The sequence below is a fragment of the Hibiscus syriacus genome, unplaced genomic scaffold (assembly GCF_006381635.1).
Source record: "Hibiscus syriacus cultivar Baekdansim isolate YM2019G1 unplaced genomic scaffold, ASM638163v2 tig00117016_pilon, whole genome shotgun sequence".
Taxonomy (NCBI): domain Eukaryota; kingdom Viridiplantae; phylum Streptophyta; class Magnoliopsida; order Malvales; family Malvaceae; genus Hibiscus; species Hibiscus syriacus.
Window position 1 is genome coordinate 6,126,557 of NW_024063525.1, and position 26,697 is coordinate 6,153,253.

At 32.7% G+C, this 26,697-nt stretch overlaps 1 pseudogene; it reads left to right on the top strand.

Annotated features, from left to right (window-relative positions):
* Window positions 1-2,524: 2,524 nt before the first annotated feature.
* Window positions 2,525-26,056, top strand: LOC120195485 (annotated as a pseudogene).
* Window positions 26,057-26,697: the final 641 nt, after the last annotated feature.

A 26,697-nucleotide genomic window follows, 5' to 3' on the forward strand; every position in this document is an offset into this window, starting at 1 on the left:
GGAAAATGGCTTACTTTCTTCTTTTCCTCCTTTTAAAATCCCTAATAGAGAATATATTAAAAATTCATTTTCCCTCTTAAAACACCAAAGTGTCCTCTTAATTTATCTATTGTTACAAATTAGTCTAAACATTGTTCCAAATCATTTAGTCATCTTTTACCACTTTTTCAAGTAAATCTTAAATTTTCAAATCTTTTCAATAAAGTCCCTGACCTGATATTTGGTGTATTACATTTCTCCTATCATTTCATGGTGAATTACTCCTTAAAGCGATTGATTTTAAAGAATTCAAAAAGTTTTGAGATATTAGTGGTAGAGAAAGAGAGTAAGCTTGTTCCCTACTGGGATTTTGGTAGTAAATATTATGAGTTATTGCTATAAGGTTGTTAAGCCTTTTTAACGGATGAGGTGGACACTAAAACTTTCATAGTTAAGTTGGAAGATATTCCAACTGTTCGAGGGTATCTAAATGTGTATTTACAAAAGTTACATGGATTACCTCTAGATTGAGATGTAGAATGTAAAATAAATATGCTTCTCGGTATTACCATTTTTTTATATAGTCGTATCGAATGGCTTCGATTAAGCTTAGAGAATTAAAGGCATAGTTAGTAAAATTGTTAAGACAGGGTATTTATAGGACTAAGCATGTCATCTGGGATGCACCAGCGTTATTATGAAAAATAAAGACAAGTTTATGCAATTATGCATGGATTATCGTCTGTTACATTAGGTAAAAAAGAAGAACAAGTATCCTGTTCCGATGATTGATAATATTTTGATCGGTTAAAAGGGTGCATTGTTATCTCCTAAGTTGGATCTTCCTAAGATAGTTTTTAGAATTCGATATGAACACTATGAGTTATGATAATGTAATTTGGTTTAACGAATATTCCTGCGACACTTATGGATTGGATAAACCAAGTATTTTAGTTATACTTGGATTAATTAGTTGTAGTATTCATTGATGTTATTTTTATATGTTGTATGTTGTAAGACTAGGGAAGAATACGATGTATGTTTTTTTATAGCTCTCCCAACTATTCGGGAGAAAAATTCCATGCTAAGTTGACCAAGTGTAAATGATGGTTGTCTTAGGTTGTATTCATTGTCCATGTGGAATCAACTAAGGGGATAAGAATAAATATCAAGGAAGCACGAGATATCATCGAATAATAAATTCCAAAGAATGTTTTGGAATTTCAAAGTTTCTTGGAATTTGTTGGTTACTATCAAAGGTTCATAAAGAACTTTTCTATGATTATATTCCCTTTTACCAAGTTATTAAGGAAAGACATGTTATTCATTTGGACTTTTAAGTGCCAAGAAAAATTCAAGATATTTAAAAGAATACTAACATAAGCTCAAAGATTGGTATAATTAGAATCTGAAAAAATATTATGTGAATTATAGTAAAGCGTCTCATAATGGTTTGGGATGTGTGTTCGTACAAGAGGAAAAGTTTTAGTTCATGCTTAAAAGCAACTATAGAATCATGAAATAAATTATCTGACTCATGATCTCGAGTTGGCAATAGTTGTGTTTACTTTGTTGATATAACATCACTATCTACATGGTGAGTGACACTATATATATACGAATCTCAAAAGTCAAAAGTATGTGTTGGCTTGAACGAGTGAAAAGAAAGGAAATGGATTGAATTCCTTACAGATTGACGACGTACATATCAACTGTAAATAGGAAAGGCTAATGTGGTGGCTGATACGATAAAGTATAAAGACATTTCTATTCTGAGAGTTTTGAATGCGTGATTGTCTTTAAAGAAAAATAGTGTTTTGATTGTATAATTAAATTTAAAGCCTATGTTTCTAGATCGAATAAAGGGTCATCAGAGAAAAGATGAAAATTGTCGTGCTTGTCAAAGATAGAACAAGCAGAAAAAGGTGAAACTAAAGAATTTAAGGTTAAGTCTGATGAATGTTTATATTATAGAGGAAAGAGTTTTGACGCATGTATGAAAAAAAGTTACCATCGAGCTTGTTTCTAAATGGCTGACATATCAGTGAGTTAAAGTAAAGCATCAAGTGCCTTCTGAATTATTGTAAATAATTTTTATCCCTTAGTGGGAATAGTAACGAGTTACAATGGACCTTGTAATGGGAAAATATCATTTAATATAATCTTAAGATAGTTATTGATCGACAAAAGTCTTGTGCAAACTTGAAAAGAAAAGAGATTGAATACCATGAAGGTGATAAAGAAGTATTTCTTAAATTATCACCTTGGAAAAAAAGTATTATAGTTTAGACGCAAAGGGAAGTTGAGACCGAGATTTATTGGACCTTATAATATAATTAAAAAAAAGAAAAGAAAGTTGGATCAATGACTTACTAGCTAAAATTTCCTTCGGTAATGGACAAGATCCATAATGTTTTTCATGTGTCGATGCTCAGGAAGCATCAATCAGATCATTGGCGTATTATCATCCCACAAGAAATAGAGATTCTGTAAGATTTGAATTATGAAAAAGAACCAGTACTTATTATAATTCGACAGAGAAATCAAAGGTCGAGAAAGCTAATAAAAAAAAGAATAGGGTAAGAAAAAGCAATATCCTTATTTATTTACATCAAGTACGTAATGAAAATTAGAGGATAAATTTTCTTAAGGGGGATATTGTAATATCCTAAAATTTTGGTTAGTGACCAAAATGTAAATTTTGAATGTTTGGTGGTCAAAGTAGACAATTAGTAAAATATTAAGGACCTAAGAGATAATTTTCCCAAAAAGAATTTTTATTCCATGAATGGATAGTTTACTCTTGAGAGTGGGGTTTTATTGAAATCAGATTCTTGATCTGAAAATTGTGTTATAAATTAGAAAATGATAAAGTACGGTAAAAATTCTGTAGATCGGATAGAATAGAAATTTTGAGAAATTTTAAAGGATGATAAATTAAGCTTAGAAATATTATTTCCACATTTTAAAATTATGAAAAATAATATGGATCATTTGATTTGAAGATTTATTTACATGTTTAATTTGAATCATTGGATCAAAGTTGCAAGATTGCAATTTTTGGAAAATTACTTGGTAAAATTGGAAAAGGATAAAACATTTTGTTCATATTTGACTTTGGAAAGATGATAAGGTTTTGTGGCTTGGTATTATTGTAAATATCAAGTTCCATTAATGGCAAAATGGACATTTCTCATTAAATGAATTTTTTATTAATTTAAGCTTAAATAAAGGTTAAATTAACATGAAATTCATTAGAAATTTCATGAAAACTTAGTCATTTTCAGCCAACATTTCGTGCTTCCCATTAACAAGGTAAGAGAATTTTTATTTTTCATTTTTGAGCAATTTCTTTTAGATTTTGGATCATGTCGTGAAATAAAAATTTGTTCTATTCAAAAAATGTTAACATTTGGTACCATTATTGTTTACTAATTTGGTTTGTGTTCAAATATTTCAAATTCTAGGGTTTATGGAATTGACGAAGGATTTTGATGTTATTGAGGTTGTAGAATCATTTCCAGGAATAATTGATGATTAAAATCACTTGTACATGATCATATGAACATATAAAGTTTCGGACAAAACCTAGCCTTAGCGAAATGATGTGTTTTGATGAAATTAAGTTAAGGCTTTGATTGTAGAGATTGTATAAGGTTGAATCGAAGTTGATTTCATGCTTGAATCGAATCAAAATCGAGCAAAATCATGAAAACCCTAGTGTTGGAACTTTGAAGTATTCGTCCTTGGCTTAAATGGAAGATAAAAATTTTGGAAAAATTATTCAAGGACTGAAAATGATGTAAGAAGTATTCTACAAGCCTTAGAAAATTTTAGGGACTATTTTGTAATTTTTTAAAAGTTGGGGGACCAAAATGACAATTTTAGAAAAGTTATGGATTGTTATGTAATTGTTCAATATTTGATGTACTATTCTGTAAATTAATGTTTGAATGTTGAAATTGAATTTAGGATGTGAAATTGGATTATCTTGGAAAACTTGTAAAAGTTTAGGTTTAAATCACAAATATGAAAAGGTTGGGAGCTTAAGTGAAAATGTTATGTGAAGTTGGGATAAAATTGAACTTGAATGGTCAATTGAAAGTATCAAGGTCAAAATTTATGTTGTGACAGGGAAATTATATCGAATAATAGTCGAACAAATTGTTAGGAATTTATTTTCCAAAGTAAGTCTATGTTTGTAAGATTCTAAGATTTGGTTTGAATTTGTATATTTTTTGTAATGATGCTTATTTAGATTTTGTGCTTGAAATCAAGATCAAGCAATATCAAAGCTAATGAAAATCTTAAGGATGGAATGTGAAATCCTAAGGGATGTTTGCAAGCTAAGGACACCAGGTGAGTGCATATTCAATTTGTACTTCTGTTATCGAACAATCATTGGCTTGCGATGAGCCAGTGACGGAGTTACTATGGTAATAAGTGACTCCTAAAATGTTATGTGATTTGTGACACATGCATATATGTTCATTTGGTGAGCTAATAGAATTAGTAAACAAGTTGAAAATGCAAATTGGGGAAACCTGCTTAGAATTTTTTTCTATATTGTAAGTTTAGAAAATTACCATAAATTCTAAAATATATTATTAGAGAATGATTTTTATACCTTTGGAGTAGCATACAAGTCTAATTTTGTTTAGAACAAACATAAATGGATTTCGAAGTGTATACCAAAATATATGAATTTTTAACCAATGATATGACAGAAAACGGGCCAACAAATTCTGCTCAAAACAGATTATGTCGGTCAACTTTGAAAATTTACCATAAATTGTACAAATCGAACTAGAAGGATTTCCTTATATGGATAGATTTGTATTTGAGTTATTTTATGTTGGTATAAACAAAATAATTTTTAGTGTGTATATTAATACAAAATAATATTTCTTTAAAGGTAGTACAAACTGCCAGAAATGATATTATGACAAATTTTTGGATTTAACCAAATTAAAAGAAAATGATCAAGTTAAAACTTAGTGAGGATTATATTTTGACTTTTCTATAATTTCAAAGTGAGTACAATTCATAAATAAAATTATACATGGATGTTTTATACATCATTGGGTATGACTTGCGATAAGTCTACCTTGTTTATATTGGCATGATGTTTATTTCATATCTCATATATTTGACATATTCTAAATATGTCAGAGGTTGAATATAAAATGCATTGATCACTGATCGTTACATATGATGTTTATCATGAACATATATGATATTTATCATGAATGATATTTCGAGTATGAACTTTGCCATGGGTGGAAAAAATAGACTATTGAGGGACAAGGTATAGTTGGCATGCCATAGAGTCTAGCAATAGTTGCATATCGATTAAGCACTTTGGTGCATATGTAGGGCACGACCTTATGTGTAATGCACTTCGGTCCATATGGTGAGCTCAACCTTATGTGTAATGCACTTTAGTGCATATGGTGGGTACGACCTTATGTGTAAGCACTACAGTGCATATATTTGACTCAAATACCTAGGGTTCTCAGGGTTTTAATTGGGCTATGGTTTATTGGTTAATAAATGATAAACATGCAAATAAGCTTACGAGGATAAATGGCAAGTATATTGATAAGAAAGTTTATATCCGGATATATGATGTTAAATTATGGTAACATGGTTAGAATGCAAGTAAAGTGATCACATTGCATTGAATATTATTACTCATTTATATTTATATGTTGCATTGCTTTGAATATTTATATGATTACCTCACTAAGTGTATACTTAACGTGTGATGATTTTCACGTGTAGGAAAAAGAAAGAAAAGGAGTAAGGAGTTGAGTTTGGCATCAATCACCAAGGAAATATTTATAGGTAACAATGATGACATCCTACTGCGTTCTAAAATTTCTAGGTGCCATGTATACGAGAATGAAATGTTTGTAATTTATTAATATAGTATGTATTAAATATAATTAGTAGTATGAATAAATATTATGATATTAAACTATGCTTAAAAAATTAATTTGGGTTTTAAATCAAACATGGTGGATAGTCGTATTTATTTTATGAAAGAGAACATAATTGTCTATCACTACTTGAAACAAGTTTTAAATTAGTAACCAGAAATATTATATTATGATTTTTCTCTAAATAATTATTTTATAATAATTGTTCAAGTTATGAAACTAGAGATGTTTGAATGAAACAAAATTTTACTCAGTTTAATTAAAGAAATGTTTTAAATTTCTGATGTGACATTTGTAACTTGTATTGGTTCAATGTGACATATGCAACTCGTATTGGTTCACGTATATGGGTTATGGGTGTTACATACCCGAGGGTAGGCTATTGGCCTACACTTCTCATGTTTGTACAAGTGTGTTCCTACTGGTGTTATAGTATTGTTTTAAAAATATGTCTAAAACCTTTTAAATTTATGATTTTTATTAAATATTCTGATTTCATAACATCTATTTTACCACATACTTTGATATATGATATTTGATTTACTGTATATTTCTAGCATGATCTCTGGTTATCGTATTCTACATCTAATTCTGAAAAATGTAATGTTTTCATGTTTTAAAGAATTAAACCACTATTTTCACTAAGATACATGCATGTTTACTATCATTGGGGGTATGATTGAAGGAAGTATTTCAATCTAAGTCTATGACTTGTAAGACCTTACCGTATGTTTATTTGTTTTCTTCACATGGTAAATCCTTACTGTAGGCCCTTATGCTATCAGTATAAGGTCCTTACCAGGTGTACATGTGGGTATATAGTTCATGTGAATCTACATGTTTTGGTGTTTGGATAGGGGTAATGTACATGTTTTCAAAACCTATTTTATATTTCATTTTTACCGAATATTTTATCTTTACGTTTTATACACCACAAGGAGCACACTGGGCTTTTTAGCTCATTCCTTCATTGTAATACCCCGAAATTTGAGTCAGTAGTTTGGGTCAACCCGAGATCTTTAAGTCAAGCCAATTAGACATCCCAAGGTAGTTGGACCAAGTTATATAGGTATTAGGCTTAAGTAAGGCCCAAGAGTTAAGCGTAAAGTGATGGTTTTAAGTATAGGTAAAAAGGAGAGGGACCAAAAATGTAGTTTGCCCATAATTGGTTTTAAGGGTTATAAACCCCATTATTTAGCTAGATTTCACAGGAACATTCCACCAAAAATATCTCTTATTTTTCCTATTCTATTCTCCTTTCTTTTTCATTCCCAATATAAAACAAAAAGATAGAAGTTTCTTGAATCCCAAACCTAGTTTGAAGAAACCAAGGTAAGAATCATATTCCTCATCCCATAAGCTTCATTTCAAGCCCTTAATCGTTCATTTTGCGTAAGCTTTTAGAAAATGAGTTTTTGGGAGTTGAGAAAAATCAAGTGTTTTAATCTTGTTTTTGGATAGATTTGAGTTGTAGGATTTGTATTTAAGCTTAATCTAACCTCTAGTTGAGTATTAATCTGTTTCTTTGCTTGGTTTAGTTAAAGAGGTGAAAAAGAGTCTCAAAGAAAATGATGAAGGTAAGGCAAATCCTAGTTGATTCAATAGGAGTTTTGCATCCAAAAAGGCCAGGTACACACTTATAGCTTTCTCATACCAAATATATATCATGTAAAGTTAAGTTTAAAGCATTTTTAGCAATTTCCATGGTAGATTGTTCTTTTGATGTTATAAGCATATTAATAAGCCTATATTATGACCCTTTTTGATCAAATAAAACTTTAAGCATATTTGGGGACCTTACTAAGGTCTTTGGGATTGAGAAATAGAGTTTTTCGTACTTGTTTTATGACTTCTGCAGGTAGAGTATCGATACTATAAGGATAATATCAATACTTTTTATTCGTTTTGGGCAAATTTGTGAGTTTCTGGGCAAGAGTATCGATACTCTTTCAAGAGTATTGAAACTTTGAGTCATAGTTTCGAAACTCTCAGAAACCTTCGAAACTGGGAAGAACATAATGTTTAAAAGTATTGGTACTTATATAAAGTATCAAAAAAATTTCAGAAGTATCGATACCCTTGGGCTAGTATCGATACTTTCAGTTTGTTTTGGGGAAAATGTTCCTTTTTTAGGGAATTAGACTCGAGGAACCCCAACACTTCCTTTTATCATCAAATAAGACTACAAGTGATAATGATAAGAAAGTTTAATTCAAACATAGAAATAGGAATAGAGTAAGATCAAATAATACTAGCCTTTTTTGAATGCTTGAAAAACGACCAGGACACCCGAGTTCGGATATATCCATAGGGAGTATGCAAGGCACTAAGCTAACTAGTTAGGGCGCAAGTTCCGACAGTGAATGAGTAGGCTAGTCGAGAGTCTAGTGTCTGATGCAGAGATTCCAGGGGCCACATTCTCGATAGGTAGAGGAGTGTATGAGCTCTGAGATGCATAACCCTCAACCACACCATGATGACTACCATAGATTAAAGAGTGAGTATACAAGTATACTTACTAAAGCAATACAGAAAAGACTAGCAGCCAGATAGCAGTAGACTTGATAGCTTGAGCATTTTAGTGATGAACTTTTAGTTGTTAGTGTGGTGTTGAGCTAGTTAGCTCAGCCTTCGGATGATTCCTGGGCATGTTAGTAGATCCAGCAGTTGAGAAGCTTTAGAGAGACCGGGTTCCAAATCCAGTGCAGAGCAGAGTACGTCACAAGTTTCTTAAATGGCATGTATATTCATGAATTCAGTTGTATTGAGTTGTAAAGTCAGTTAAGAGTTAGTATGTAGGTATCTATATATTTTAAGAGCTCTCCGTTATAACAAGTTTTTATTATATTATTTTATGGTGGGTTTTATTAAAATGGTTTCCTTAATGTAAGAGAAGTGGAACAGAATAAGTTGGTTAGCCACTTTGGTGGTTCTGTGTGGCATCCTACATCGGTCGACTGTGTGTCATATTAGTCTAGGGTGTTACATTTAATGGTATTAGAGTAGAGGTTTAGGCATTTCTAGGACCCGCGGGTTAGTGTCCATAAAGAGTTTATGAGTATACATGCCCTAAAGAGTTATGTTGTACTTCTGCATCTGTAATAGTATAGAGCCTGCCATAGTAGAGAGGGTAGACATGAGTTTAGAGTTTTCCTAGAAGATATTTTAGCGATGAGAGTTCCAAGAGTTTTGATGGGTTAAGCTTAGAAAGAAAGATAAGAATAAGATAGTAAAGTTTAATGAGAAGTCAAAAGTTTAATGTTTATATCGGCCATTAGGGCACAGAAGGTTTTCTCTAGTGTAGGTTTCATAGAGAAACAATAAGGTCGAGAAACCATTTGGTTAGTGTAGATGAGTATTAGATTAGAGTTGCGCAGCAGAAGCATAGAAGTTGATTTTAGTATAAGTTTTGGCAAGTGCCATCAGGTGTCAAAGTTCTCTTTTCCCAGTAGATAACGAGGTTAGTAAAGAAATTTTGGCGTTAACAGTGAGTTATGGAGTGTTTTAAGGACTCTTCTATCCGTTATGACCTAGTTCAAGAGAGAGAGTTTCAGTCGATGCTTTTAAAATAGGAGTTTAAGTGTTCAGCCCTCAGAGTTAGATGTTCTAGTGGTCAAGACCTATCATAGATGCCCAGTAGAGTTTCAAAGTAAAACGTTTCTCTAGGAAAATTTCGATGATGAAATTTCTTGTAGGAGGGGGAGTTGTAATACCCCAAAACCCAAGTCAGTAGTTTGGGTCAACCCGATACCTTTAATTCAAGCCAATTAGACTTCCCAAGGTAGTTGGACCAAGTTATATATGTATTGGGCTTAAGTAAGGCCCAAGAGTTAAGGGTAAGTTATGGTTTTAAGTAGAGGTAAAAAGGAGAGGGAACAAAAATGTAGTTTACCCATAATTGGTTTTAAAGGTTATAAACCCCATTATTTAGCTAGATTTCATGGGAACCTTCCACCAAAAATATCTCCCATCTTTCCTCTCCTCTTTTTCTTTCTTCTTCCATCCCAAGAGAAAACAAAAAGATATAAGTTTCTTGAATCCCAAACCTAGTTTGAAGAAACCAATGTAAGAATCATATTCCTCATCCCTTAAGCTTCCTTTCAAGCCCTTAATCTTTAGTTTTGGGTAAGATTTTAGAAAATGGATTTTTGGAAGTTGAGAGAAGTCAAGTGTTTTAAGCTTGTTTTTGGATAGATTTGAGTTGTAGGATTTTTATTTAAGCTTAATCTAGCCTCTAGTTGAGTACTAATCCATTTCCTTGCTTGGTTTAGTTAAAAATGTTAAAAAGATTTTCAAAGCAAATGATGAAGGTAAGGTAAATCCAAGTTGATTCAAGAGGAATTTAGCAACCAAGAAGGCCATGTAACACGCTCATAGCTTTCTCATACCAAGTGTATATCATGGAAAGTTAAGATATATTAGAAAGTTAAGTTTAAAGCATGTTTAGCAATTTCCATGGTAGATTGTTCTTTTGATGTTATAAGCATGTTAATAAGCTTCTATTATGACCATGTTGCTCAATTAAAAGTTTAAGCATGTTTGGTGACCTCACTAAGGTCTTTGGGATTGAGAAATAGAGTTTTTCATAATTGTTTTATGACTTCTGCAGGTAGAGTATCGAAACCATAAGGATAGTATTGATACTTGTTCTTTATTTTAGGCAAATTTACTAGTTTCTAGGCAAGAGTATCGAAACTTTGGGTCATAGTTTCGAAACTCCCATAAATTTTCGATATTGTGCAAAACAGAATGTTTGAAATATCGATACTTATATAAAGTATCAAAATATTTGTAGGAGTGTCAATACTATTGGGATAGTATCAATAATTTCAGTCTGTTTTGGGCAAAAAAGTCAGATTTTAAGAGAATTAGACTCGAGGTACCCCAACACTTCTTTTATCATCAAATAAGACTACAAGTGAGAAAGATAAGCAAGTTTAATTCAAATGTAGAAACAAGAATAGAGTAAGATCAAATAATACGATCTTTGTTTGAATGATTAGGAAACGGCCAAGACACCCGAGTTCCTTTAGAAAAGATAGCAGATTCGAAATTATATATTCAACTCGAATATATCCTTAGAGAGTACGCAAGGCATTTTAAGCTGACTAGTTTGGGAGCAAGGTCCAATACTCAAGGAATGGGCTAGTCGAGAGTGTGGTGTCCGATGCAGAGATTCTAGGGGCCATATTCTCGGTAGACTAGAGGGTTGTGCGAGCTCCAAGATGTAGAACCCTCTGTCGCACCATAATTCCTACCATAGATTAGATAGTGTATACAAGTATACTCAATAAAGCAGTACAAAACATACCAATAGACCATATAGCAGTAGACTTGATAGCTTGAACATTTCAGTGATAAACTTTTAGTATATTGTAGTTGTTAGTGAGGCGTTGAGCTAGTTAACTCAGCCTTCAGATGTTTTTGTGGGCAAATTAGTAGATCCAGTAGCTGATAAGCTTTAGAGAGACTGAGGTCCAAATCCATTGCAGAAAAAAGTACATCACAAGTTTCTAAAATGGCATATATATTCATAAATCCATTTGTATTGAGTTGTAAAGTCAGTTAAGAGTTAGTATGTAGGTATCTATATATTTTGAGAGTTTTTCGTTGTAACAAGTTTTTATTATATCATTTTATGGTTGGTTTTGTTAAAATAATTGCCTTAAAGTCATAGAAGTATAAGAGAATAAGTTGATTAACCACTTCGGTGGTTCCGTGTGGCATCCTACATCGATCGACTGTGTGTCCTACTGGTCTAGGGTGTTACATTAATTTTCAACTTTTCAGATATTATCCGACAGTAGACTAGCAGACTTGGCATCAAAAGGATCGATCATTCTCCATTTTTGTACTACTGTACATTTTCTTATGCCTATCTATGTTATATTTTGGTGACACGTGTTTTACTACTGCTTATGTATTTGTATTACCAATATTTTGTTCTGAACATTTTTCATACTAACCTCTGATTATATATATAGTTTCACCCTATGTATTTATGTATTTCATCGTTATTCGTATTTTATTCACTGAAATGAATTTTAAGTGTATTTTGAATACGGAAATGATTTTTGTATACGACATATGATCGTCTAGATTCGGTCAAAACTTCCAGGTCGGGTCTAGGGGTTACTATTTTCTTCTCTTCTATTTTGGTCACTAAACTCTAAAAATTTTAACTTTCGTAAATCCTGAAGACTTTAGGGACTAAGGTTGTAGTTAACCCATTTTATTTTAAGGGTAAACTACATAAATGATCACTTTTGTTTCGGAGATAAATTAGTAATCATAGATAAAATATCAATTTACCCTTTTTTCCATATGTTTTCTTCACCAAAACCTATATTCTCTGTCGCAGTGGTTCCACTACTTCTTATGCTTCATCTCTAAACCATTGCTTCAACAATTAATAGTTGATAGTTTCAAGTCAAGATTTTTCATCTCTAAACCATCGCCAATTGAGTCGTCACCGGTATCGATGAGATCCAAGTTAGTGTTATTGGCAACAGAGCATTGAAAATAACTAGAAATGTCGACATATATAGGAAATGAATCCTGTAAAATCTTCACAAGAGATAAGTAAAACACCCTTGGAACAATGTGAGCTTCACAATGGCTAATAATACACTTATGACCACGTGATCGAGAACTTGAGCACATTGGTTTCGGGTCGATTTCAAAATTGGTAACATTCCTAGAACATGATCCATTACCCCTTGAATCCAAAGTGATCAGATAATACAAAAGCCATAAAAACACCATTAGTTCGAATATGAAGTTCACCAATCCAGTTGCACCTGAAACGATGAGGATTAACATGAAAAACAATATATTTACATTGGCTGCCAACACCGTTAAACAACTTGAAAGAAGCCTCTTCGTTGAATCCAAGCTTTGAAGCATAAACTCTTTGATTTTGGCTAACAAATCGTTATTAACCATCAAAGACCTGAGTTTCCTATATATGCCATTGATGTCTCTATAAATGGATTTCCAGTCTCTTATTTTCACTTTTGATTGAATGCTATGAAGGGTCTCGTACACATGTCTTTTGCAATAGACTTTTTCATTATTAATGGCGGAAATTGTTAATGTAAGCACGAAATACATCTTGAAACCATCGACAATCTCTATCACGAGTGAGAAAATGCGACAGCGACTCTGTTGAAGTTAGCTTGCTACGGAGGCGAGAATGAGAGGAAAAAAGTTAGAGAAATGGGGTAAAATGGGTTAACTACGACTTTAGTCCCTGAAGTCTCTAAGATTTTCATTACTGAAGACTTTTAGAGTTTTATAATCAAAATAGAAGAGAAGAAAATAGTTGAGTGATGAATGGTGTAATTTACTAGGTTTATAATAGTTGGAATTATCGGAGCCATTGGTCATTGACGGAAACAGTTGGTCAAAAGATCACATTGGGTTCTTTTTTCAAGTTGGATAGTCACATTGATCCAAAAAATAAGATGAGGCCACATTGGCTTTTTTTGGAAAGTCCATTGACCTCATGTTCCTTTTTGCCATCTTTTTATTATATATATTTACACACACAAAATTATCTTGCATGATTACAAGATTGTATATGTTCAAAAAAATTTAGTCTATTAATTACATGCAAACACAACCATTCAAACTCAAATCAACAACATTTTTTTATCATTAAAATCACTCAATAACTTCTATACTATACAAATTTGGATGAATTAATATTCTACTTTTAGAAAAATATATATTCAATCCAAAGGAAATCTTTTTATACCATCCTTTAAATGATTTGACATATTTTTAATTAAAAATTATATTAAATCTGCTAAATTGGATCAATATTAAAATTTTAAATTAAATATTGATAAAATCAAATTTTATTAAGATTGTATGAAGCTTAATCCGCTTTTATCTTCGGGGACTAACACATAGTTTTAAGTGAATTTTTTATCATTAAAATACTCAATAACTTATATAGTATACAAATTTTGATGACTTAATATTCTACTTTTATAAAATTATATTTTCAATCCAAAGGAAATCTTTTTATATTATCCTTTAAATGATTTGACATATTTTTAATTAAAAATTATATTAAATCTGATATATTAGATCAATATTAAAATTTTATTAAGATTGTATGAAGTTTAATCCACTTTTATCTTTAGGGACAAACACATAGTTTTATATTAAGGGATAAATTTCTAAATTTTGAAAAGGTGACGAAGTTATAAAATTCTAGAAGAACGAAAATATATTGTCAATAAAAAATATAAAATTTATGATAATTTAAACTTTTCCAAAAGACCACTATCCTCAACTATCTCCCTTCTATCCATCTCTACTTATCTCCTTGGATATAAGGGTCTATTTTTTTTTTGTATAACCACTGGTATCCGATCTATTAATCGACTAATCTGGATCGGATATTATAGAGGCAATGGTAACCCTCACAACTCAGTTTGTTCTATTTGGTATGGCCAAAATTCGAACCCCTAATTTTGCTTAACGGATCTAGGGTCTCGTCCCATAAAACCAACTAGTTGTTGGTATATAATGGTCTATTTAATAAGGGTAAAAAAAACTTAAGAATTTGATTTTTTATTTTTCCGTGTTTAATAAGTGTAAAATATGTGAGTCAACGTACTTTGTTTTTAAGTCAAACTTTTGCCTTAATATACTTGGTAGTTACCATCTCATTTTTGGTAAACATTAATTTTATCATCTTCTTCAGTCCTAAACTGCTCCAGTTTCTTCAACTTTGAGCTGTCAATCTTTCTGATATCGCTTATGACATTAATATAGACGTCTTCCAATGTGAGCATATTATCTGTTTATTTTTTTGTAACAATTTTTCTTCTTTTCTAGTTCACTCATACTCTGCAAAGTTTTAAAATTTATTTTGTTTTCTTACATTTTCGTACTCTCCGATTGAAAATTTTTGTATAAGGAAAATGAAAAAATAATAATAAAAAACTGGAATGCCTACTTACCAAGATGTGGCTTGAAATCAACAAATGTACACGAAAGGAATGGTGTCTACAGAAACACACGGGCGCAGGTAGGCCTGGGCCTACCTAGGCCTTGGTCTATGCTCAATAGAATTTATTTTATATTTTTATTATATTTAATTTTAAATTTTAATTTTATTAAATCAAAATTAAGTTAATAAGAGTCCTATTTTATTTCAAGTTTAACTAAAATTTTACCTCTTTAAAATCTTAAATAAAGAGTTGTTTGCTTCTAATTTATATGATATGATGCTATCTTTGTCTTATTTTTTTATTTTTAGTATGTACTTTTTAAATTTAAAGAATTCTTTTAAAATCACGAAAGTAGTCGAATATTTTTACTTGACATTTTGAGTTTTTTTATCTTATTCTACAGTTTTTTTTAATTTTTTTTGGTTTATTTATATTTTGTTCTTTAACTACTTATGAACTTGTGATTTTATTAGTTGTTTGTTTAACAATTTTTTAATATTAACTACAAGATTATAATAAAAATTTAAAAGATACTTCTAGTATCCTATTTTATTCAATTAAAATTATTTAGTATATTTTATCTCGGTCGTAAATGAAATATTATATTTTAAAATATGTATTTCTTACATAAATTTTAAAGTTTTTTTTAGAACTTTTAGTTATACTAGTTTTAATTATTATTAAAATTTTAAATTGAAAGATTAATATGTAATTGGCCCAGTCAATAATATTTTTTTGGATTTGTCACGTAAGATTCAGTTGAGAGAATTGATGATTCCATATTTAAGAAAATAAGCTTCGCTTGATACCCACCATGAATGGGAAGAAGCCGAAGAGGTATTTTTCAAAGGGGTTTCAGCTATGTCAAGCGAACTGGCCAACCTAACTAGATCGTCAGAAGAAAGAGTTTACTATATGATTTTAGAACAGACAAATTTGGTTAATCAACAAAAGGGGAAAAGAGCTTTGACTTTGGAGATGGAAAAACTGATTGATTCGCTAATTGAGATCTCTTGAACGAAGCTTACGATCGTTGTAATGATGTTTGTGCTGAGTATACTAAGAGTTTCTGTTTGCGTACTTTGCTTCCGCTTCTATTTTGCCCACTTTTTCCAGTTTCAACTTGGGATTTACTTGTTTTTGATTGTCAAGTTGATGATTACAATTTTATTATTATATAATTTTTATAAGTTCATACATATTTGACCCTTGTTTTATTTATTTAGTGATTCCCTTCTTCTTTTTGAAATATATATAAACCTTTGTTTTACCCCTAGGAATTTGATTGTTTGATTACCGAGAAAAGGGTGAGAGAACTGAAATGAAAATTCATATTTATCAACCTCTGTAACACCTTAGAAATAATTTTAATATGAAACAAGAGAGTTGGAGAGTCGTGCAGTTTTTCAGTATGTATGGTGGTTGGCTTTCCAAGTACATTACTTATTATCCTAAAGATACGAGACCAAAATACAAATGCTACGATTCGATGTAATTTCCATGTTGTTGTTATCCTAAAGAGATGCAGTTTTCAACGTTTGATCAAACAAAGAATAATCTTAAACAAAAAAGATAACTTTAAGTAGTAATTATCAAACACTCTGTAACACTCAACCTAAGATACGAGAACAAAATACAAATGCTACGATTCGATGTAATTTCCATGTTCATGTTATCCTAAAGAGATGCAGTTTTCAACGTTTGATCAAACAAAGAATAATCTTAAACAAAAACGATAACTTTAAGGTGTTTTTATATGTTGGTCGACTCATTGATTCGAGTCACCTGCATCGCTTCTGTCTTTCAAGTTCAACATTTAGAAAGATAGTGTAGTAACATTCAGGTGTTTTTATATGTCTAATCTGGTTGATACATGCAGCCACCCTCAAGTAAGCCCAGGGTCTAAGTCTTAGCTTTTGGACTTATCTTATTCTCTGACTGTAGCCTCATTTGCATTGAAAAGAAAACCATTTGTGTCCTATATTATTTTGTCTCTTCCTTGTTCTTCAAGCATTTTTGTCTGACACTCTTCAAACATTTGCATGAGTATATGACCCTCAAAGTACATGAAAAACACATGTTGGAGACATATAGTTAAATAATATTGTTGTTTAAGATCGTGTATTACTAGTTATATTTTAGTTTGTCGATCAAGTTTACACATTATAATATTATATTTAAATTTTATCTGATATAATTTTATAGCAATCAATTAACTTAAAAATTATAATAATAAAATAATAAAATTTAGTTTTATAAAAGATAGAATCTAAAAATTTATTTTCAAGAAAATTTATCAAATATTGAAAAAAATATTTACATAACATGATTCAAACATAGAAAAATAATTTTCAAATTTTATTTTTTAAAAATATGATTTACTTTTTATAATTCATTTTTTAAAAATATTTTCAACCTATCAAACATACACTAAGCGAAAGCGTAGCACTAAAAGACAAAGTAGAAATAGAGGTCTGCAACTTGGGAAAGAAGGAAAAATAAATAAAATAAAATAATAAGTATGGAATTAAGAAGGTGGGAAGAAATTAAATGAGGGCAAATCCTACATATTATGAATTCAGTGACAATGATGTTTTCTAGTCATATTCATGTTCCATCTCTTTTTTCCTAATCGTTTTATTGCTAAGGACGGCGGTGACTACTTGATGAATGTATTTGTATCATTAATTTCAAGACCATTTAATTTTAGAACTTTTATATTTGACGAAACGATTTGCCACATCTTATTAGAAAAGGGACTTGTAATATTAATGTATAAAGTAGGTTAGTTCATTATTCCACTCCAACCACAACTCACTGTTCAACTCATTAACTACTGTTAGTTTTGATCTTCTCTTACGTATTTGAAAATTAAGGGTTAACTATCTGATTGATCACTCAACTTTAAAGGTGTTAATGTTTTGGTCACCCAAAGTAAAATCCTTTCAACTTAGTCATTATCATTAAAAAAAATTATCATTTTAATCTCCCAAGCATTTCCAAAAAGATGTTAACATTTTGATCACCCAACTTTTGAACACTAACATTTTGTTCATTCAAATAAATGTTTTTGATATTTTAACTATTCAACTATAAAATATCTTAATAAACATTGACATGGCAGAAATCAAATTACTTTAGTGGATAAAGGAAATTTGTTATTCCTAAAGGTTCGAAACTACTTTACTGCAGAGTATTTAAAGTGTTCATTGTCAAATAATTGAAAGTTTTTAGAACAAATATTGTCACTTGTAAACACACTAGATTAATAAATTAAAAAAAAGACCGTCCGTTACTCATCATTATTACTTTATAACCCTCAAAAGACTAAAAGGGTTCAAGTTTTTTATACCCTCAACATTTGGGCCAGAATTGAGTTTGGAAAATATCTTGGTTTTCTTATGTATGCTCAACAATTGTATGAAATATTCATATTTTCATTGTATTATTGACAAGGCAAAGACTAAACTTAGAGGATGAAAGGCTTCACTCCTCTCGTCTTCAGGTAGTATAGCCCTTATCCACTCTACCATGGCCTCATTTCCAAATTACCATATACAATATCGGCTTCTACCTGTAGGCACAAAGAACAACTCACCTTTATCAACGAGCTCTAAGTTTATGGAAGGAAAGGGGAACTAACACCTTTTTCTTTGTGCTACCATATGAATAATTTGATAGTTTTTGCAGTATTCCCTTTAAAATAATATTGCCAATATCATTATCAAACTTGATGCGTTTGTTGTTATCAGCCTTTTTTTAATTAAAAAATGAGCCAAAGTGATTACATTAGGCATGTCCCAGACAGAAATATGGGAACTCGCATAAGAAGAGCAGCAACAGATGGAGTTACGGAGTCCTGCATAGTCAGCAAGTCAGAGCTATAGCCTTCGACCTTCGCCAAAGAATCTGCTATTATCTCACGAACAAGGGAGAGATGGGAAGATTCTTTATATACCCTTCCTAAGGGATGTTCCCTCTGAGAGTGGGATTCAATGCCCTTATCTCGTCTTCACTCCCATTCACGACTGCATGACTGTCCTAGAACGATTAACCCACTACAAGATTCAGCAAAGATTAGGGAAGACAATTCGATGTGTGCATGCTCTGGCGGAGTGATTTAGTTTATCCTTTTGATATGGATACTACAATTTTTGTAATATTCTTGTTAAATGTAACCATCATTCGAGCTGATGCTGATGGAGAAATTCTGCATCGCAACACTTACGATGGTTGATGCTTACTTTTTCTCTTTTGTTGATAAAAATAGAGAAATGCATTAAATGTAAAAAAAAGATAGAATTACGTTAGAGGTCACTAAACCACGTTTAAATGATAATTTTGGTCATTGAATTTAATACATTGTTATAAAATAAAGATTAAATTCAACAAATTATTATAAAGTATTATTAAATTAATCAATTTTTTTACAAAATGATCATTAAATTTATTAATTTTTTACAACAATTATAAAGTTATAATGATTATTTTATTATAATTGAATACGTTTAATAATTAATTTATAAATTTTAAAAGTTTGGTGATAAAACAATTATTTGAATATATTACATTGAGTGTATTTTTCTTTAAAATATTACTTGGGTAAATTACATGTTTAGTACTTAAATTATTAGTTTGGTCTGTTTTAGTACCTAATCTTTTAATTTTCTCAAAAACATACCAAAAGTTTAGTTTTTGTTTCATTTTAGTATATGCTGTAAAAAACTTTAGTTTTTGTTTCATTTTAGTACCCCTATCAAAATTTAATGTTAAGTTTTGAAAAATTGAAAGTTAAGGTACTAAAATAAGTTAAAATTGATAGTTTAGGTGCTAAACGCGTTAAATTTTTAACAGATGGTACTAAAATGAAATGAAAACTAAATGTTAGGCATGATTTTTAAAAAAAATTAAAATTTAGATACTAAAATGAATCAAAATTTATAATTAGATATTGAATGCGTAGTTCACCCAAATTACTTTTATGGTTGGTCAAAGTAGGTCGACTGGGAGTGCGAGGCAAGAAATACGATGCTGTCAACCTACACATTCACTCACATGAAACGACGATCAACGAGGCTGACGACTATAGGAAAGGTCATCTGCCCGCCATGGACTGTGACGGAAGCCATGACACAAACATAATAATCATTCATTGGTAGCATTCCTCTAGTGTTAAAGGGATGCGTCACCTACAAAATGACAACCTCACCTGCTTAGGGTCGGATACACACGACATCCCCGCGTGCCATTTCTCCTATAAAACCTCTGCTCTTACTTCTCTACCAACACAATGTTAAAAGTAACTTTCAAAGTTTGGCAACCAACTTTGAAAAATGTTTTTCAAAGTTTGGTAAATGTTTCTTTGAAAAATGTTTTTCAAAGTTTGGTAGATGTTTGTTGAAAATAGGAATGGGTAAATTCATTTTAGTCATTGCACTTTAGGTTATTTTCAAAGATTAGTCCCTAAGTTCAACTATAAATACCCTAGCTCATTTAGCTTCAAAATCATCCCAAAAATCATTTCTTTCTCCCAATACTAGAGAGTTTTCTTGTGACTAGTGAGTGTTTTGTAAACACCTGTAAATTTTCTCTCTTAGTAAAAGATCTGCAGCAGTCCGGAGACGTAAGCAAATTGGCTAAACTCCGTTATCAATTTCGGGTATTATTTTTCCGCTTTTATTTCGCATTCTCACTAATCTGGTTATAGGGAAATTACTCGTACTCTGTTTAATTCCCAACAACTGGTAATCAAAACTTTTGGTGGTGAATTTTGTCAATTTTTACGAGGTTACTATTCATTACTATTCATGTGAATAGTGAATTTCGTGAATAGTGAATTTCGTGAATAGTAAAAATTTTGTCGGCGATACGAGTTTATCGACGGAGGTGTTATAATACACAGTGGTTCGCACAAATTGTCAGAAACGATCTGAAGAAGCCAGATTCGAGTGGGAGCGATGGCTGCAAACGAAGGGAATGTGAAAATTGAAAAGTTCGATGGTGCAGACTTTGGCTTTTGAAAGATGCAGATTGAAGATTTTATGTACCAGAAAAATCTATATCAACCTCTCTTAGGAAAACAACCAGAGGGCTTGAAGAATGAAGACTGGGCTCTTCTCGACAGACAAGCCCTCGGAGTTATCCGACTGACGTTGTCCCGAAATGTTGCTTTCAACATAGAAAAGGAAAAGACCACGACGGGTCTTATGGCGGCTCTCTCCAGTATGTATGAGAAGCCATTGACCTCAAACAAAGTTCATTTGATGAGGCGATTATTCAATTTGCGGATGGCGGAAAGGGCATCAGTGGCTCAACACCTAAATGAACTCAACACAATCACAACGCAGTTGAGTTCAGTGGAAATTGAATTTGATGATGAAGTTCGAGCTTTAATTCTCTTATCATCTCTACCAGATAGTTGGAATGTCACTGTTACAGCAATCAGCAACTCGTCGGGAAACAGTAAATTAAAATTCGATGATGTTATAGATCTGGTATTGAGTGAAGAAATTCGACGGAGAGAATCGGGTGAAGCATCAAGCTCCTCAGCCTCGCACACGGAGTCTAGAGGGAGAACTTCATAAAGGAATCCAAATCATGGTAGATCTAAATCCAGAAGGGGAAAATCAAGAATAGGAAATAAAGATTTTACCTGTTATAATTGCGGCAAGAAGAGTCACTTCAAAAGAGATTGCCGAGCACCGAAGAAAAATATCGGCGCACAGGAATCTACCAACATGACGGAGGAGACATGCCATGATTCTAAGCGTCAACAGTCCGATTGAATCATGGATCTTGGATTCAGGGGCATATTTCCACTCCACCCCATGCCAAGAAATCATGGAGAACTATGTCAGTGGTGATTTAGGGAAGATTCATCTAGCTGATGATGAAACCTTGAAGATCTTCGGAAGAGGAGACATCCGACTAAAGCTGCCAAACCAGACCACCTGAACGCTGAAGGGAGTAAGACATATTCCTGGCCTCAAAAGAAATTTGATTTCTGTAGGACAACTTGATGGAGAAGGATATAGCACAACCTTTTCAGGCTATAAATGGAAGATTACCAAAAGAGTACTCGTCATTGCTCGTGGTAAGAAGATGGGTACTCTCTATGTAACATCAAATTTAGAGAATATCATTGCTACAGCAGATGCTGATGGAAAATCAAACCTATGGCACCAAAGGCTTGGTCATATGAGCGAGAAAGGGATGAAGACACTTTTTTCAAAAGGGAAGTTGTCGGATCTAAAGACTGTAGATGTCGGACTATACGAGGATTACATCTTTGGAAAACAAAAGAAAGTCAGTTTAGCAAAGATTGACAAGACACCCAAGGCAGAAAAGTTAGAGTTGGTCCATACTGATATATGGGGACCATCTCTAGTTCCATCTCTTGCAGGCTCACTATATTATGTCACCTTCATCGATGATTTTACAAGTAAGGTGTGGGTTTTTTTCTGAAGAAGAAATCATAAGTCTTTGATACCTTTAGAAAATGGAAGGCCGTGGTGGAAAATGAGACTGGTTTGAAAGTCAAGTGGCTAAGGTCTGACAATGGAGGAGAGTACAGAAACAACAAATTTAGAGAATTTTATGCAAGCAATGGGATCAAGATGAAGACAACAGTTCCCATGACACCACAACAAAATGGTTTAGCAGAGCGCATGAATAGAACTCTGAATAACGTGCCAGAAGCATGAGGATACATGTCGGATTGCCCAAATTTATATGGGCTGAAGCTATCAACACTGCAACTTACCTGATCAACCGTGGGCCTTCAGTTCCTTTGGTTGGAAGAGTACCAGAGGAAGTTTGGAGCAAGAAAGAAATAAACTTTTCACACTTAAGAGTGTTTGGTTATGTTTCTTATGTACACATATATTCTGCTGAAAGAAGTAAACTTGATACCAAGTCCAACAAATGTGCCTTTGTTGGTTATGGCAGTGATGAGTTCGGTTACCGGTTTTGGGACTATGAAAATCGGAAGATCATCAGAAGCATAGACGTCATTTTCAATGAGAATGTGATGTACAAAGACAGGTCAACCATAGAATCAAGTAGCTCCAATACCGAAGCTGAAACAAAGGAATTTGCTGATTTCAAGGAGATTTCTGGAAATGATGTTCAGATCAATCCTGAAGCAGTTCAAGAAGAACCACATACACCATAACTGAGATGCTCCTCCAGAATTCCTAAACCAACCCAACGGTATTCGCCTTCTTTGCACTACTTGTTGCTGACTGACAATGGTGAACAAGAGTGATATGATGAAGCAATGCAGGTGGAGGATTCAGTCAAGTGGGAGTCTTCAATGAAATATGAGATGGACTCACTTATATCAAATCAGACATAGGAATTAGCTGAATTACCACCAGGCAAGAGACCGCTCCATAACAAGTGGATTTACAGGATCAAAGAAGAGCACGATGGGAGCAAACGCTATAAAGCAAGATTGGTTGTCAAAAGTTTTCAACAAAAAGAAGGTATTGACTACAATGAAATTTTCTCTCTAGTCGTGAAGCTGTCTATAATCAGACTGTTATTAAAAATTGTAGTTGCAGAGAATTTACATCTTGAGCAGTTAGATGTAAAGACAAGAAAAACCTGGCATGCATGTTGAAGAAGAGCTTGTATGGTTTAAAACAAGCTCCTAGACAATGGTACAAGAAGTTCGATAGCTTCATGGGTAGCAGTGGTTTTACCAGATACCAAGCAGATCATTGTTGCTACATCAAGAGGTTCGACAATAGCTTCATTATTTTATTGTTGTACGTTGATGACATGCTCGTTTCAGGCTCAAACATGCAAGAGATTATACACTTGAAGAAAAAATTGTCGAAGCAGTTTGCTATGAAGGATCTGGGCACTGCAAAGCAGATTCTTGGGATGAGGATCAAGAGAGACAAAAAGTCGGGGACTTTGATGTTATCACATGCTGAGTACATCAACAAAGTACTTTCCAGGTTCAACATGCAAGATGTTAAACCAGTAAGTACACCTTTAGGTGTTCATTTTAGACTCTCCAAAGAACATTGACCAAAGACGGAGGAAGAATGTGCACACATGGTGAAGGTGTCGTATGCCTCAATAATTGGAAGTCTAATGTATGCCATGGTTTGTACCAGACCATATATTGCTCAAGCAGTGGGAGCTATTAGCAGGTACATGAATAATCCGGGCAAGGTACACTGGGAAGCAGTCAAATGGATCCTCAGATATCTGCGGGGTACTACAAACAAAGCACTTTGTTTCAAAGGTGGAGATACGATACTGACAGGCTATGTAGATGCTGACTTAGCCGGAAATATTGACATCAGAAGGAGCACTACAGGGTATGTCTATACTCTAGGAGGAACTGTAGTGAGTTGGGTTTCTCAACTACAGAAGATAGTTGCTCTCTCCACAACTAAAGCAGAATATGTCACTGTACAGAAGCCAACAAGGAGATGGTTTGGCTCCAAAGTTTCTTGGAAGAGTTAGGCAAGAAACAAGAAAACAATGTCTTGTATTACGACAGTCAAAGTGCTATCCATCTAGCAAAGAATCCGTCTTTTCATTCCAGGACGAAGCACATACAATTGAGATATCATTTTATCCGATCTCTTCTGAAAGATGGGATTTTGAAACTTGAAAATATTAGTGGAGCTCAAAATCCGGCAGACATGTTGACAAAGACGGTGACTACGAACAAACTGAAGTTGTGTTCAGCTTCAGTTGGCATGCTAGAATAACAAGACCAAAAATATTGCTGCATTAATCGAGGTGTGAAGACAGATTAAAATCAGTCTTCAAGTGGGAGATTGTTAAAAGTTAGTTTCAAAGTTTGGCAACCAACTTTGAAAAATGTTTTTCAAAGTTTGGTAGATGTTTGTTGAAAATAGGAATGGGTAAATTCACTTTAGTAATTGCACTTTAGGGTATTTTCAAAGATTAGTCCCTAAGTTTCAACAATAAATACCCTAGCTCATTTAGCTTCAAAATCATCCCAAAAATCATTTCTTTCTCCTAATACTAGAGAGTTTTCTTGTGAGTAGTGAGTGTTTCGTAAACACCTGTAAATTTTCTCTCTTAGTAAAAGATTTGCAACAGTCCGGAGACGTAAGCAAATTGGTTGAACTTCGTTATCAATTTCGGGTATTATTTTTCTGCTTTTATTTCTCATTCTCACTAATCTAGTTATAGGGAAATTACTCATACTCTGTTTAATTCCCAACACACAACGCACCCAAAGTCCCATATACTATCAGTTAAGTTAGGGTTAGAGAATGAATAGAGAATTTGAGTTGCCCCTGGGTTTCAGGTTCCATCCCACGGATGACGAGCTGGTCAACCACTATTTGTGTAGGAAATGTTCATCTTTGCCTATTTTTGTGCCTGTCATTGCCGAGATTGATCTCTACAGATTCGATCCATGGCAGCTTCCAGGTTAGTGTATGTGTTTGATTCCCATTTTATTCCAATTTTCATGGAATGTGATTAATTAATTTGATATCTATTTGGTGTAGATATGGCGTTGTACGGTGAAAAAGAGTGGTATTTCTTTTCTCCAAGGGACCGAAAATACCCCAATGGATGTCGACTGAAAAGGGCGATGGGAAGCGGGTATTGGAAGGCGACTGGAGCTGATAAGCCCATCGGAAAACCCAGGGCGGTCGGCATAAAAAAGAACTCGTTTTCTACGTCAGTAAAGCTCCACGCGGTGTCAAAACCAATTGGATCATGCACGAATATCAGCTGGCCAATGTTGATAGGTCGGCCGGCAAGAACAACAACAACTTGAGGGAAAGTCCATATCTTATTACTTTTTTCAAAATTGTCAACTTTGACATCTTCTAATTGGTGGGTCTATGTGTTTTTTTCTCACAGCTTGATGATTGGGTGCTATGTCAAATATACAACAAAAAGGGGAGCATATAGAAGCATTTGGCGTCCAGTTACCCAGAGATGGAAGATGAGAAACCGGACATTAGAAACGTGGAACAACCACCTTGGTCGATGTCCGTGACGAATGATCTCATGGTGTTGCCTGAAATCAGGTGGAATGGGGTTGATTTTGAGTTGGATTTCATTCACGACGAGCCATTTGAGTATCAGATGACCCAGCTGTCACCGTTGCACGACTTGTATACGTACCTACCCAATTCTTTTTAGGATAAACTAGTATTTAATCACATAACTATCATTTTGGTTTCGTTTTGATCATTCAACTATTGTTTGTTTTTTCTAAATTAAACCTAATGTTACGTTTAGATCACCTATAATTAAAAATAAACAAAACTATTAACGTGATAATCTTTCATTTTTTAAATGATAACGTGATATTATCATATAATGACACATCAACATAACCATTCATTTTTTTAACGGTAGATAATCAAAACAAAATTAAAATATAATTTTAGGTATGATCTTTTAAAAAAATAATAGTTGGTGACCAAAACAAAATCAAAATGATAAGACTGACTAAATATGTAATTTACCCTTTCTTTAAGTCACGTACACCGAAAATCCTCTTATTAGGTTCACGCACATGCAAAATGACAACCTCTATGTCCTAGGAGATTCTTCTAAGATATTTGTAGAAGATATTTTTTAATTGGAATTGGGTTATCATCAACATTTAAAAACTCTCGAGGGTGATTCATTAGAATTGAACTGTTTCCAGCAAGAAGATACGTATACTTTCCATCGATACAGATATCAGACGGTCAATTAAATTGGATTAATATGAATTTTTAAAAAGTCTATTCATTTTACAATATGATCCTTCACATCTCAATACATTATAAAATAATAATTAAATT